Genomic DNA, 12,800 nt, shown 5'->3' with positions numbered 1-12,800 from the left:
CAACTTTAACTTTATAGCTTCTTGTTCCAATGTTGGGATCCATACATGACCTTCTGGGCACCTCCAAAGGGTTTTTGAGTCACATCTCTAGTTCTTTCCTCTAAACCACTCCAGGTTCTGATTAACTCCACTCCACTGCTCCTGCTGTTCTTGGTGGTCATCCCATGATACTGACATCCTGAATACGCTGGAGTCTTCTGCTGCAATTAGGCTTCACCAATAGCCTCTCATAGTACCAAGCCTCTTCATGGTACCAAGCCTCACCTTCTTTGCATGATGCCTTCAGTCCTAACTGAGGCTGTACCTTAACCCATGGCCTTCTCTGGCCTGTCATAGTGCCAAGCTTCAGCTGCTTTCTATGACCCCCACATTAATTTAAAACCAATACCACTTGGGTGATTCTTACACATTATCAAGTCCAGCTATAGCATGAGACACAACCTTGGCTATCTCTAGAATAAAATTTCTTTGTGCTCTCAGAAACCACTTCTCAGAAGATTTCACCTCAATGATGCTAGTCTCTTCTTAATCACTGCTAATTTTTAGCTCCAGCTAAACAGCATCTATTGTCTGAGCATTCCCTTCTATTCTTGACTCTAAAGCCAGAGCCATATGGCCTAAGCTGCTGAGTTCTGCTGCTTTGGGGCTGGAACATGGTCCCCTTGTTCTATTACCATCTTTCTGTTTTTCAACTCCCTCACTGCCTTATCTTCACAGTCCTGAAACTTGCTCTACAGATTGACATCGTACTCAGATATTTGCATAGCTCTGTTTCCAGAATGTTGAGATAAAAGACCTGCACTACCATGGCTGGGCCTAAGCGTTCATGGCCACTGTTCCTCAAGATCTGCATCAAAAGCCTGTATTTTCTAGCCTCAATATCTGGATCACAGTGTGATTTTGCTTCTGGATTGTAGTTTATTCCTGATTAAAAGTCCAAACTATTCCTTGTTCAACTATAAACACTAACAATAAGCTTAGCTAGATTGGAACTTGCCATGAGATCAACACTTCATTAATCTCTCTATCTCCTTGAACACAGGATTCAGCTCTATTTCTGGAAACCCTTTATTATTACTTGGACTGTACATTTTGTATTTTTTATTTTTAAGCTTACTGTGCTTGATCAGAATTTTCTTCATGAGGCTAAATTGGAAAACAAAGTTTCTGCTGGGCATTTTTTGAGGCTTCCTTTGTCAATGCATTTAATATAAATCTCTTTACCTTAGCCTCAGATAAACTCTTCAGACAAGGGTAAAGGGTAGCCACATTCTTCATCAAAATACCACAAAACAGTCTCTAGGCCACATATTGAAATTCGTCTCCACTGAAACCTCTTGGGCCAAGTATGCAAAGTTCAAAGCCTCCTCACTACCAATGTCTTCCATATTCTTGTGAGGATGGCCCATTAAAACCCACTTAAAGCATTTCATTGCTTTTCAAAGTCCCCAAATCCACATTCCTGTGAACAAAAGCATGGTCAGGACTATCACAGTACTATCCCTGATACTGGTACCACCTTCTGTCTTTGGGTTTCCATTGCTGTGAAGAGACACCATGACCAAGGCAAATCTTATAAAGGACAACACTTAATTGGGGTTGGCTTACAGGTCCAGAGGTCTAGTCCATTATCATCATCATGCTTCTAGAGACTGAGAAGTATATCACTTGCATCCTTGTTCTATCTTGACATCTCAGTAAGCATTATACAGTGAGATAGAGTGAGGAGACCTAGTTTACACTTTCCTAAGAACCTATGTCTTCATCTGATTCTAAATACTTCCACCCAAAGCTCAGCTTTAAAAATAATTACTATACAAGCTTGCAAAACATCAGCTTGGAGAGGACAGATATGTTGTAGCCTTTGTTTCCTGAGGACAAAGCTACAGTATGCATATGTACTTATGATGGACTTGAAAGATTTGGGTGTCCGCCAAAGCCCTATCCCATAAACCAACTTCTCCAAGTACCCTGGAAATTTCTGCCAAGTGATGTTAGACTGCTGAATTGGGAAGCTCCCCTGGACTTTAGAGCACCAAGTCATCACCTTTTAGATGAAAGGACACTTTGTAGAAAGGCTATTTTTAAACCACCTTTCTGCATTTTCACAGTTGATGCTCAGGCTGTCATATTTAATGGTGTCACAAAATGTGAAAAATCTTGTAACCTGCTAATTTATCTGAAATAACAACTATAACATGATTATTGGTTTCCCCACACTGTTGCCATTTGAACTGGACAACGTTTGTTTCTATTTAGATGGTGACACACAGGGCCAAGGGTATGATTACTATATTTAGCTATGACAGTGAAGCAATGCTAGGCTTCCCAATCTGCTTGCGTCATACACTTCCAGTACTCTCAACATTTATTTGTTGTGAATGGCTTACTAGCATGTGAGTGGCTAAATCTAGAACCCTTACTTTCTTTGGTGAGTATATCAATGTCAAGTTCCTTAAGCTACCCTGAAGTGTATCTGTCAATATTCAATCCTTCTAGAGATAACACAGCAGGATCTGTCATAGACAAAGTGATCTCACCTTCCTAAATTAAGAGAATAAACTACCGGCTCTCTGCTCCTCCCTGTTCCAGAGACAGCCACATCTTCTTGTGCAGTGCCAGCCTCGTCCCATAGACAAAATTGTGAAGGTCGGTGTCAACGGATTCGGCCATATTGGGCGCCTGGTTACCAGGGCTGCCATCTGCTCTCCACTTGGCAAAGTGGAGATTGTTGCCATCAACAACCTCTTCATTGACCTCAATTACATGCTCTACATGTTCCAATATGACTCCACCCATGGCAAATTCAATGGCACAGTCAAGGCTGAGAATGGGAAGCTTGTCATCAACAGGAAGCCCATCACCATCTTACAGGAGTGAGATCCCACTAACATCAAATGGGGTGATGCTGGTGCTGAGTACATTGTGGAGTCTACTGACATCTTCACCACCACAGAGAAGACCCACTGAAGGGTTGGACCAAAATGGTCATCATCTCTGTCCCTTCTGCCAATGCCCCCATGTTTGTGATGGGTATGAACCACAAGAAATATGACAACTCACTCAAGATTGTCAGCAATGCATCCTGTACCACCAACTGCTTAGACACCCTGGCCAAGGTCATCCAAGACAACTGTGTCATCATAGAAGGGCTCATGACCATGATACATGCCGTCACTGCTACTCAGAAGACTGTGGATGGCCCCTCTGGAAAGCTGTGGTGTGATGTTTGTGGGGCTGCCAAGAACATTCCTGCATCCACTGGTGCTTCCAAGGCTGTGAGCAAGGTCATACCACAGCTGAATAGGAAGCTCCCTGGCATGGCCTTCCAAGTTCCTACCACCATTGTCAATGTTGTGGATCTGACATGCTGCCTGGTGAAACCTGCAAAGTATGATAACATCAAGAAGGTGGTGAAGCAGGCATCTGAGGGCCCATTGAAGGGCATCCTGGGCTACACTGAGGACAAGGTTGTCTCCTGAAACTTCAACAGCAACTCCCACTCTTCCACCTTTGATGCTAGAGCTGGCATTGCTCTCAGTGACAACTTTGTAAAGCTCATTTCCTGCTATGACAATGAACATAGCTACAGTGACAGGGGGTAAGAAACCCTGGTCCACCCACCCCAGCAAGGACACGGAGAGCAAGGGAGAGGCCCTCTGATGCTGAGGAATACCTGTCCCAACTTGACACCCAATACTGATACTTGCAATTTCTATCCCAGAACCCCATAATAACATGAGGGGTCTAGAGAGCCCTCACTAGTCTCTTGAATACCATCAATAAAGTTTACTTCTCTCTCTCTCTCTCTCTCTCTCTCTCTCTCTCTCTCACACACACACACACACACACACACACGAGAGAGAGAGAGAGAGAGAGAGAGAGAGAGAGAGAGAGAGAGAGAAAGAGAGAGAGAGAGAATAAATTACCTAGTATTGAAGAAGAGCTATTTAGACTTTAAAAAAGAGTAAGAATTGGTCTTGACTACTCTCTCTCTTACATAAAACAATTCCTTCTAAGTTTTTACACACATTATTTACTCCCCACTAATACTTAAACCTGAGCCAACAGATGAGCTTAAGATTAAGATATTCAAATCAGTTCTGTTTAGACAGACGTCTTTAGAGAATTATTTATAGTAATTTACCCACACAGTTACTTTGTCTAGTTGAAGACAATATGAGAAATGTCATTTGAACTATCCATGAAAACACATCAAGAACAAGTAAATAAGAAACTCCAAATAAATTATCAGGAGATTTGTTCCTTTCTGTAAACTCATTTTCTCTGAAAGAGGTTACATAATGATTCAATTATAGTTCACAACATGGTTGGGTTATTTTAGCTCTCCTATGAGACCTACATTAGCAACCAGTTTACAATCTTACCTTTCTTACATATTTTTATGAAGGGAAGACAAACAGTGTCAGGGACAACAAGTAGAACCAATATTATTTGAAAATTAAAATCTTTGTACTTTAATTTTCACAAGATCCTCTTTTAAAAATTAACATAAACAAAAAGTGAATATATATAATTTGCATTGCAATCTTTTGTCCAAAAAGAGAACAATACAGGCTGTTAGAGAACTGGTTAATAAAAATTTTAAAAAGCAAGATTGTCACTGGTTTTTATGCTAAGAACTATAAATGATATAAAACTATAGTGTGCAAAAAGAGATGAAGAGAGCATTGCACATGATGAACTGTATAGTATGCCATCACTGTTCAGGAATTTGATGGGGATAACTATTAGGGGGATAATAGATAATTGTATCCTTATCTTTAACTATATATTATTAAATGATCTCTGAATCTCCATGAGGAATGAGCTTCTTTAAAAAAATCTTTCTACAGGTTATGTATTTATTTATGTATTATATATTTAGTTAGTTTATTTATTTGGGTGAGTGTCATACTATAATGCATGTGTGGAAGTCAGGGGACCACTTGCAGTAGTTGGGTCTTCATTCCATTGTGTGAGTTCTGGGCTTTGAACCTAAGTCTTCAGGTTTAGCAGCAAGCACCTTTACTTTCTGAAACTTCTCAATAGCCCACCTGTGAAACTGTAAACTAGTAGAACTTGGGAGAAAAATATAGTCTTAAGTACAGACATGACTTTTAGACACAACATCAAAGATACGGTACACACAGGACTTGAGAGACTAGGTTTCATTATATTAAAACCTCCTACCCTATGGAAGACAGTGCCAGGGAAATGAGAAAAGAAATAACAGGCTGGAAGAAAATATTTGTGAAAGGTTTGGTAGATGAAAAGCTTTTAGCTGATAAAATAAAGAACTCTTAAAAGCCAAGAGAAAAAAAAACCAAGAATTTTTACTTAAAAATAATTTATAGTGGGATTTATAATGCTTTAATGACACATACCCTCATCATTTCAGTTCATCCATTTACACATAATTTTAGCTATGGAAAAAAAAAGTCTAGGGAAGGAAATAAACACTTCAAATGAAAACACAAAATTAAAACTATTCCTATTTTCAGGTCTCAGTATGAACACTATTCCATAAATCCTCTCATCAATAAGTAAGTCTAGGATATGAAATAAACACACAAAAAAAAATCAATGACATTTTGACAGATATCAACCTACAATTGGAAATCAAACTTGTTTAAATCCAGAGATAGGACAATTTTAATTAAAAAGTTCAGTAGAACAATTTTTATAAAAACAAACTACTTCTAAAATTTATGGAAAGGCAAAATACATTGAATAGTTGAAGTTTTATTAAAGTGAGGTAAAGGTGGAAGTGTTAGATGCTACCTGGTTTCATGATAACTATAAACCTATAACAATAGGCTAGGCTGGTATTGGTGAGAAGGTAGACAAATAGATCAATGGAACACAATAGATTGTCCAGAAATAGACTGCACATGTATGACTATTTGATTTTGACAAAAGTGCAAAAAGAACTCAATGGAGAAAAGATAGTCTTTCAACAAATGGTTTTAGATCATAGATCAAAATTTGAAATATTTTAAAGAATACATATGAGAATAAAACTTCATGACCCAAGGTTAAGCAAAGAACTCTGAGACATGATACCTACAGTAGGATGGGTGACCAAGAAAAAAAAAAGATAAATTGTACTTTATCAAAACTTTAAAAAGCCATCTGCAAAAAAAAAAAGAAAGAAAGAAAGAAAGAAAGAAAGAAAGAAAGAAAGAAAGGAAAAGAAAAGAAAAAATAGAAGAAATAATGAGATAATGAAAGAGAGAGAAACCCAAAGCTGAGAGAAAGTATCTGAAATAATGTACCCAAGACTAGACTAACATCTCAAACATACAAAGGATACTTACAGTTAAATAGTAGGAAACACAGCAGCCAAGGATGCTGGCAAGAACATTAGACAATTCATCAAAGAGAGTGTTTGGATAATAACCATATGAATAGATGTTCTACACTGTTATCGTTGAAGAAAATGCAGATTCAAACCATAAACTACACTACACACATGTGCTGGAGTGCTTTAAGCAAACACAGGCTGACATTGGAGATCATGTGGTTGTGGTTTTACATCAGAACAATAAAGTAAACCGATCCAGAGAATGATCAAGCACATTCTCAGTGGTCCAGTACTTATAAATGTTTTGGTTACACGATATAAGTGTGCCTAGTATGTCTTCTTTGAATATGTCCTTTTCTCCTTAAGGCTGTGAGCCAACCTCTGCCAGTCTCAAAGTTTTTCAGTCTCCTTGGTTTTCTCATATTTGTTGAAGACAGTGTGTTTCTCTCTTGATTAACCTTTCCCATAAGGAGCTGTGTTTGATTTGATCTTCTGTTCTGGTGTGATGGTTAGTTTTCACCTTAATGTAATGGCATGTCTAGGATACTAGTAAAACACACCTGTGAGTGTTTCTGAGGGTGTTTGCAGAGACAATTGGATCATTAGGGTTCTGAACCTGCAGCAAATGAATTAATGCCTTAAAGGGCTCATGACATGATGGAATTTTCATGACAATAAAAGGTCCCTTGGAGCATGTGTTTGGGAGCTACATCTTGTCATGCCTTCTTTCTATATCCCCATCTGTATTTCTTGAGTGTCATTCTGAAAACTGGCAGTACTGTCTTTAACTCTTTCAAACAAAACTGTTTTTCAGACTGGCTACTTTGCATTTCTATTAGCGACCTATGAAGGTGTCAGCATTCCTTAGGTTCTTGGCTGCTCTTATGTTTTTAACAGGAGTTCAAGGTCACCCTCACCTACCTGGTGTGTTTGAGATATACAAACCCTGCCTCAATATTAAAGTAAACTGTAAGAAAATAAAACAAGAGGAGTGGAAAGGATATGACCGCATACAATCTCCTGGAACCTACGAAGAAATGGTGAACACTAGAAAGCTTGGTATTTTGACAATAATAAAAATGAGTTCAGAAATGTTGCCCAATTCAAGATTAATATAAAAAGTCAACACTCGACATTCCAGCCACTGATACTCTGATGGCACCATGCCTTCTGACTGTTTTCTAACCAGAAAACTCACAGAAGATGTGGGGATCACCTGGGCCTCTATATTTTTTACTCTTTTTCACTACTTTGATGAATTATTTAGATCCTGAAGCCTATTAAATATTCACAAATATAGGATTTGCCTTTGCACTGACTTTTATGGGAATTCTACCTTGACAAAATTCTTGCATGTTTGTCTTCAGGTTTCTAGGATAAGCCCCAGCACCTTGCTATTCCCATTTCTTGACCTCCACTGTGATTTTCACTTTTTACCAACCTGATTTACATGCAGATCTAATCACTCAGATCCACCACAACAGACACTACCTTGTAAAGAGGAGGATCCACTTTCAGCCCAATCTTCTGTTATAGTATGCATGCTAGGTGTCATGCATGGGGAATCCTAAGACAGAGCTGACCTTCATTCTCTTTGTTCCTCAATACAACAAACTAGCTTTGAAGAGCAGAAGCTACAGAATATACCACAACATCCTTCTATGTAAGGAGTAGCATTTATTAAAACACTTTTGTTCCTATAGGCTACAAGCTCCAGGTCTCAACCAAGAGATATTTGCACCACCGTGGAAGAAGGTTCTAAAACAGATGCAGACTTCATTGCAATGGAACATAGAGGAGCTAAACCTCGAAAGTCACTTAAACCAATTTACTATGTGCTGAAAAGCAATTATAAGAGAACTAGTTGATCTTTTAGTAATATGATAAACCATCATATCAATTATTTCTTAAGAGGATCAACTACATTGACAAGTAAGAAGATTTTCTCTGTGACCAAAATAATCTCAACACACAGCCTATACAATATAATTGTAAAGGAGGCTAAATTTGATTAGGTCACTCTTTTCCGTAATTTATATCATTGCTAAAAAACAAAACTGCATTCCAGAAAATTGTATAGCCAAGCATTTAGATACATGTAAAATATAGATAGTCTCAACAAGAACATATCTGAAATTTATTATTTCAATCTCATGTTGATATATACCTGTGTCTAGTTTGATGAACCAATGAATTTAATTGAAATAACTTATAGGAGAATGAAAAACTTACAGAGAGCTTTCCTATCCCATGCAGAGATTATGAACCTGTTACACAGTTTGGGGAGAGATCCCTCACACCTTATTGGTACATCTCATACACAAACTTTGGAGCCCCTCTTGAGTCCCTAATGTGCCACTACATATGTCTGTGTACTACTTTATGACCCATCATCCTAGCTGCTCATGAGGTCCTGTGTACTTTTCATAAACTGCTTTATAAGCACCTACTGCCTCCATGAAAGAATTTTAGTGAGAGAGTCTTGTATGACTAGCATAGGCTTCTCTGATGTCAAGATAGCAAAGGCTATGCCATGGGTATAGGAGGACAGTGTCCCACAACATACATGCATACATACATATATACTACATACATATATGCATATATGTATGTTTGTATATGTGAATGTATCACAAGTCCTGAGTAAATAGCCATAGAAGTTCAAAAGCAGGGAAGCAGCTTTAAAGAGTGCTTTGAAGAGTTCGCTATTTGTGTGTCCTTGATGAGTTAAAGGATTTTCCTAATAGATGACACAAACATTAAATAAAACGGAACAAGAAATTAAATATAGGGATTAAGATACTAATTGTAGAGAAAAAGGAATATGGGACCCATTGTATTTTGGCAACACTTGCAACAAAGTTGCTCTCTATCATGAATTCCACTGTTTGGGTTCCATTTAGAAGTGCAGATGTATCGTCTCCCTACTAAGATACTGTGGCCCTTTAATCAGTAGTTGGATAGGAAGGGAGTCTTGAATCCTTGATTATTACCATCTAGCCTGGAATGGTCATTCCTGAGCTAGGACCAGAGGTAAACATCTGTTACTATATTCCCACAAACTGACATGCTGTGACTCCCAAGCTTCACTAGGTTGTCCCAGTTAAATATTCTGCATTTGGTCACTGCCCTTGTGTACTTTTCCATGGACATTAAATGCTTACTTCGCTAAGATTCAGTTTTCCCATGAGCCTGTTTTGCATGGATCAGCAGCTGCTTGTTTGGAGAAAGTTGAATATCAAGAGAAATAAGGCCATGGTTCAAGAACTCTGCTTTTTCCTTTGTTACACTCAGACATTGCTCCAATGTACAGAAGAAGAAAATTCAACATTTATTAATGCAAGCAAACTTTTCCAAAAATCTTTTCTTCACTATATTAAAACTGGCACTTATGGTAAGGAATAAAATCCAACTCATTATCTTCAGACCTTAAGTCTAATTCCATGAAAATCCTCCATGGTGCATAAATTCTGCATGAATAATTTTATGTCTCTTTCACTTTGACCTTTGGCTAAATTAAACAAAGCAATCATAAGATTTACAAACGAGAAACATAAAAACTATGGAATGATTAAAAATTAAAATATGTAACATAACCTTTCATAATAAAATGGATGTTTTACTAATTTGATCTCAAAAGCATGTTGATCAAATGCATGTTGTAACTAAGAAATATAAGGGAATCTAATTAATATGTGCCTGAATGAAGATATTCATAACAATGAACCCAGAGATCATACATGTTAATATATTGTGGGGAAATTTTCAGTACATGTTGTAATTGGGTCTCATTGTTGGCAAACATTTGAAATAGTATTTTTCTCGGTTGTTTGTAAAGACACTACAATTTGCCATTTAAAGTTTCCTTCATTGTTTTCTTCTGTGTGGACAAATTCAACGTAATTCATGTGTGTTTTGCTTAAATTCAAAATCTTTTCTGTGCTCTTTGCTTTGTTTATCATAACTATGTAGATTACTAATACTGGAGTCTGCACTTGGTCTGAAGTGTGGATAGTGCCAAGGACTAACAGGAATGCTTCCACTAAACAGATACGCACTGACAATCATGTGTCACTAAAGTAACTCCGCTTCTAAATGTGCTTTCCACTTCTGTAGACGCTTTAAAGATGTATAGTGTGGGGGCGGATCACAATAAGAACTCAGCATATCTTGAAACACAAGTTATAACCTATATGCTTCATAACGTATAATGTGACCCCCAACTTTGGGGGGCATTATGTATATAGGGCATGCATTTGGGGGTTTTTGTAAGCCACAGCACAGGTGTAGAGGTGAGAGGGCAACTTTATGGAGACAGTCCTATCTTTCCAACTTCATGTGGGTCCCTGGGATTGAACTCAGGACTTCAGGCTCCTTGGCAAATGCTTGTATCTGCTGAATATCTTCTTGGCATAGCCCAAAACTTCTGACTTATTCTATTATATAATCTGTATCCTTTGTAAATAAATGCAACACCATGGATAAAACCTCATTAACACAATATATGATAAATGATAAATACATATAGTACAGTTCAGTATGCAATTACATTTATATGTAGATGTGTGTGCATGATAGTTCCCTGTGCGTTGACCAAACACAGTAGTGTTCATGTCAGAAACAGTAATAGCTGTCACCATACACCAACTAGACTGTGAAGGTATTGGAAATAGGACAGGAGAAGGAGAACGAGGTCAATTACAAAGCTTTTGAACCATGCAAGCGAGAGATCCATAGTATATTTAGGTACAATTAGATTTTTACCATAGTTATAAACATGAAATCAATAGAACATATTTTCATTAACTATTGAATTATAATATAAATAAATAGATTAAAATAAAAATTATATAATCTTACATAATCAAAAAATAGAATGGAGGACTAGAAGACATGTTTTTCTGGATTCCACACAGTAAATGTAGTCATTACATCACACCAACTGTAGTTATCTGTACTGGATAACTGTAGTTATCCACTTATGACTCATCTATAAAAACGTCAGCAAAGGGAGGAGGAGGGGCTCCAAGTCTCTACTACTTACCTCGGAATTATCGACAATGTGTAGAATCTGGAAAACAGAAAGTACTATCTTTAGTTAATTTTATACCCCTGCAGAGTCTTCAGTGGACAGCTCTCATCCCATGCTTATATCAGTAACCTTGGCTAAGCATTTTGGGTTGCAAAACAAACTGAGTAGAGCTGAAGAAAACTTGAGTGTGATTTGTAACTAGCGAGAGAAGACAAAGGAGTCTGCGAGGCAGCCAACCAGAGTGGCTGGGATACAAGGTATGCATATGAGAATTTAAAAAATAATCATAAAACTTAAAAGAAAATAAAGTGATTGAACATGGATAGGCATATTTTTATGTTTACTTTCGACTATAATTTTAAAATATATATGTAATATTTTTACTTTATAACTGTGTCACCTTTTTAAGAGATTTTTTTACTTTGTTTATAATAAGTGGTACTGACATAATAATTTTGTATTTATTCTTATTTATCTTTCAGTGAATTGGCCTTAAATTAACTCATCTTTGGCATTCTTGAACAATATTGCCAAATATCTATAGTTGGAGATAAATTTAAGTACTATTGTTCGGTTCTAAGAATATTTGAACCAGGAATTTGATATTTAATGCTATTGGGATTTAGTAAACTAGTCATCTTAGTATTTAGACCAGTGTGTATATATGTGTATATATATGTGTGTATATATATATATATGTGTATATATATATGTGTATATATATATATGTGTATATATATACATATATATATCTGTGTCATATGTGTATATATGCATTTATTAATAAGTCAGTGAGCTATGTAAATGAACAGAGAGTTCTTAAAAGATGATGTACAGATTGTCAATAAGCATTTGGAAACATGTTTAACATCCTTAGTGTGCTGGTTTGGTTTTTATCAACTTGACACAAATCTAAACACATATGTGTAGATGGAATCTTAATTAAGAAAAGGACTCTGTAAGATTAGCAAGTGCGCAAGTCTGTGGGGGTTGCTTTCTTGATTAATGATTGATGTGGGAGAGTTCAACCAATTTTAGACAGTGTCACCCCTGGGCAGGTGGTCCAGGATGCTAAAGAAAGCAGACGGAGCCACTGAGAAGCACTGTTCCTCCATGGCCATTGCTTCATTTCCTGCCTCCACGTTTCTGCTTGAGTTCTTTCCCCCCATGAGAGATTATGATCAGAATGTGTAGCTGAAGTAAACCTTTCCTCTCCAAGTTGCATGTGGTCATGGTGTTGTATCATAGCAAGAGAAATCCTAACCCAAACCATGAGGATTATTGTAAATTAAAACTAAATTAAGATGTCTTCTCCTCTCAGGCACAAGAGTTACCATTGAGCGAACAAACAATATAGAATGCTTGTGAGAATGTGGGGAAAATGGAAACACATATGGAATGCTGGTGTAAAATATACATACAAGATTGAGTAACAATAAAAATCACCATGAATTTTCCTTA

At 37.2% G+C, this 12,800-nt stretch overlaps 1 pseudogene; it reads left to right on the top strand.

Moving 5' to 3' along the window:
• Positions 1-826: 826 nt before the first annotated feature.
• Positions 827-3,765, top strand: LOC110297961 (annotated as a pseudogene).
• The last annotated feature ends 9,035 nt before the right edge of the window (positions 3,766-12,800 follow it).

This window comes from Mus caroli, chromosome 7, assembly GCF_900094665.2.
Source record: "Mus caroli chromosome 7, CAROLI_EIJ_v1.1, whole genome shotgun sequence".
NCBI lineage: Eukaryota > Metazoa > Chordata > Mammalia > Rodentia > Muridae > Mus > Mus caroli.
Note: the sequence above shows the minus strand (reverse complement) of the source record. Positions and strands in the feature narration are given on the sequence as shown.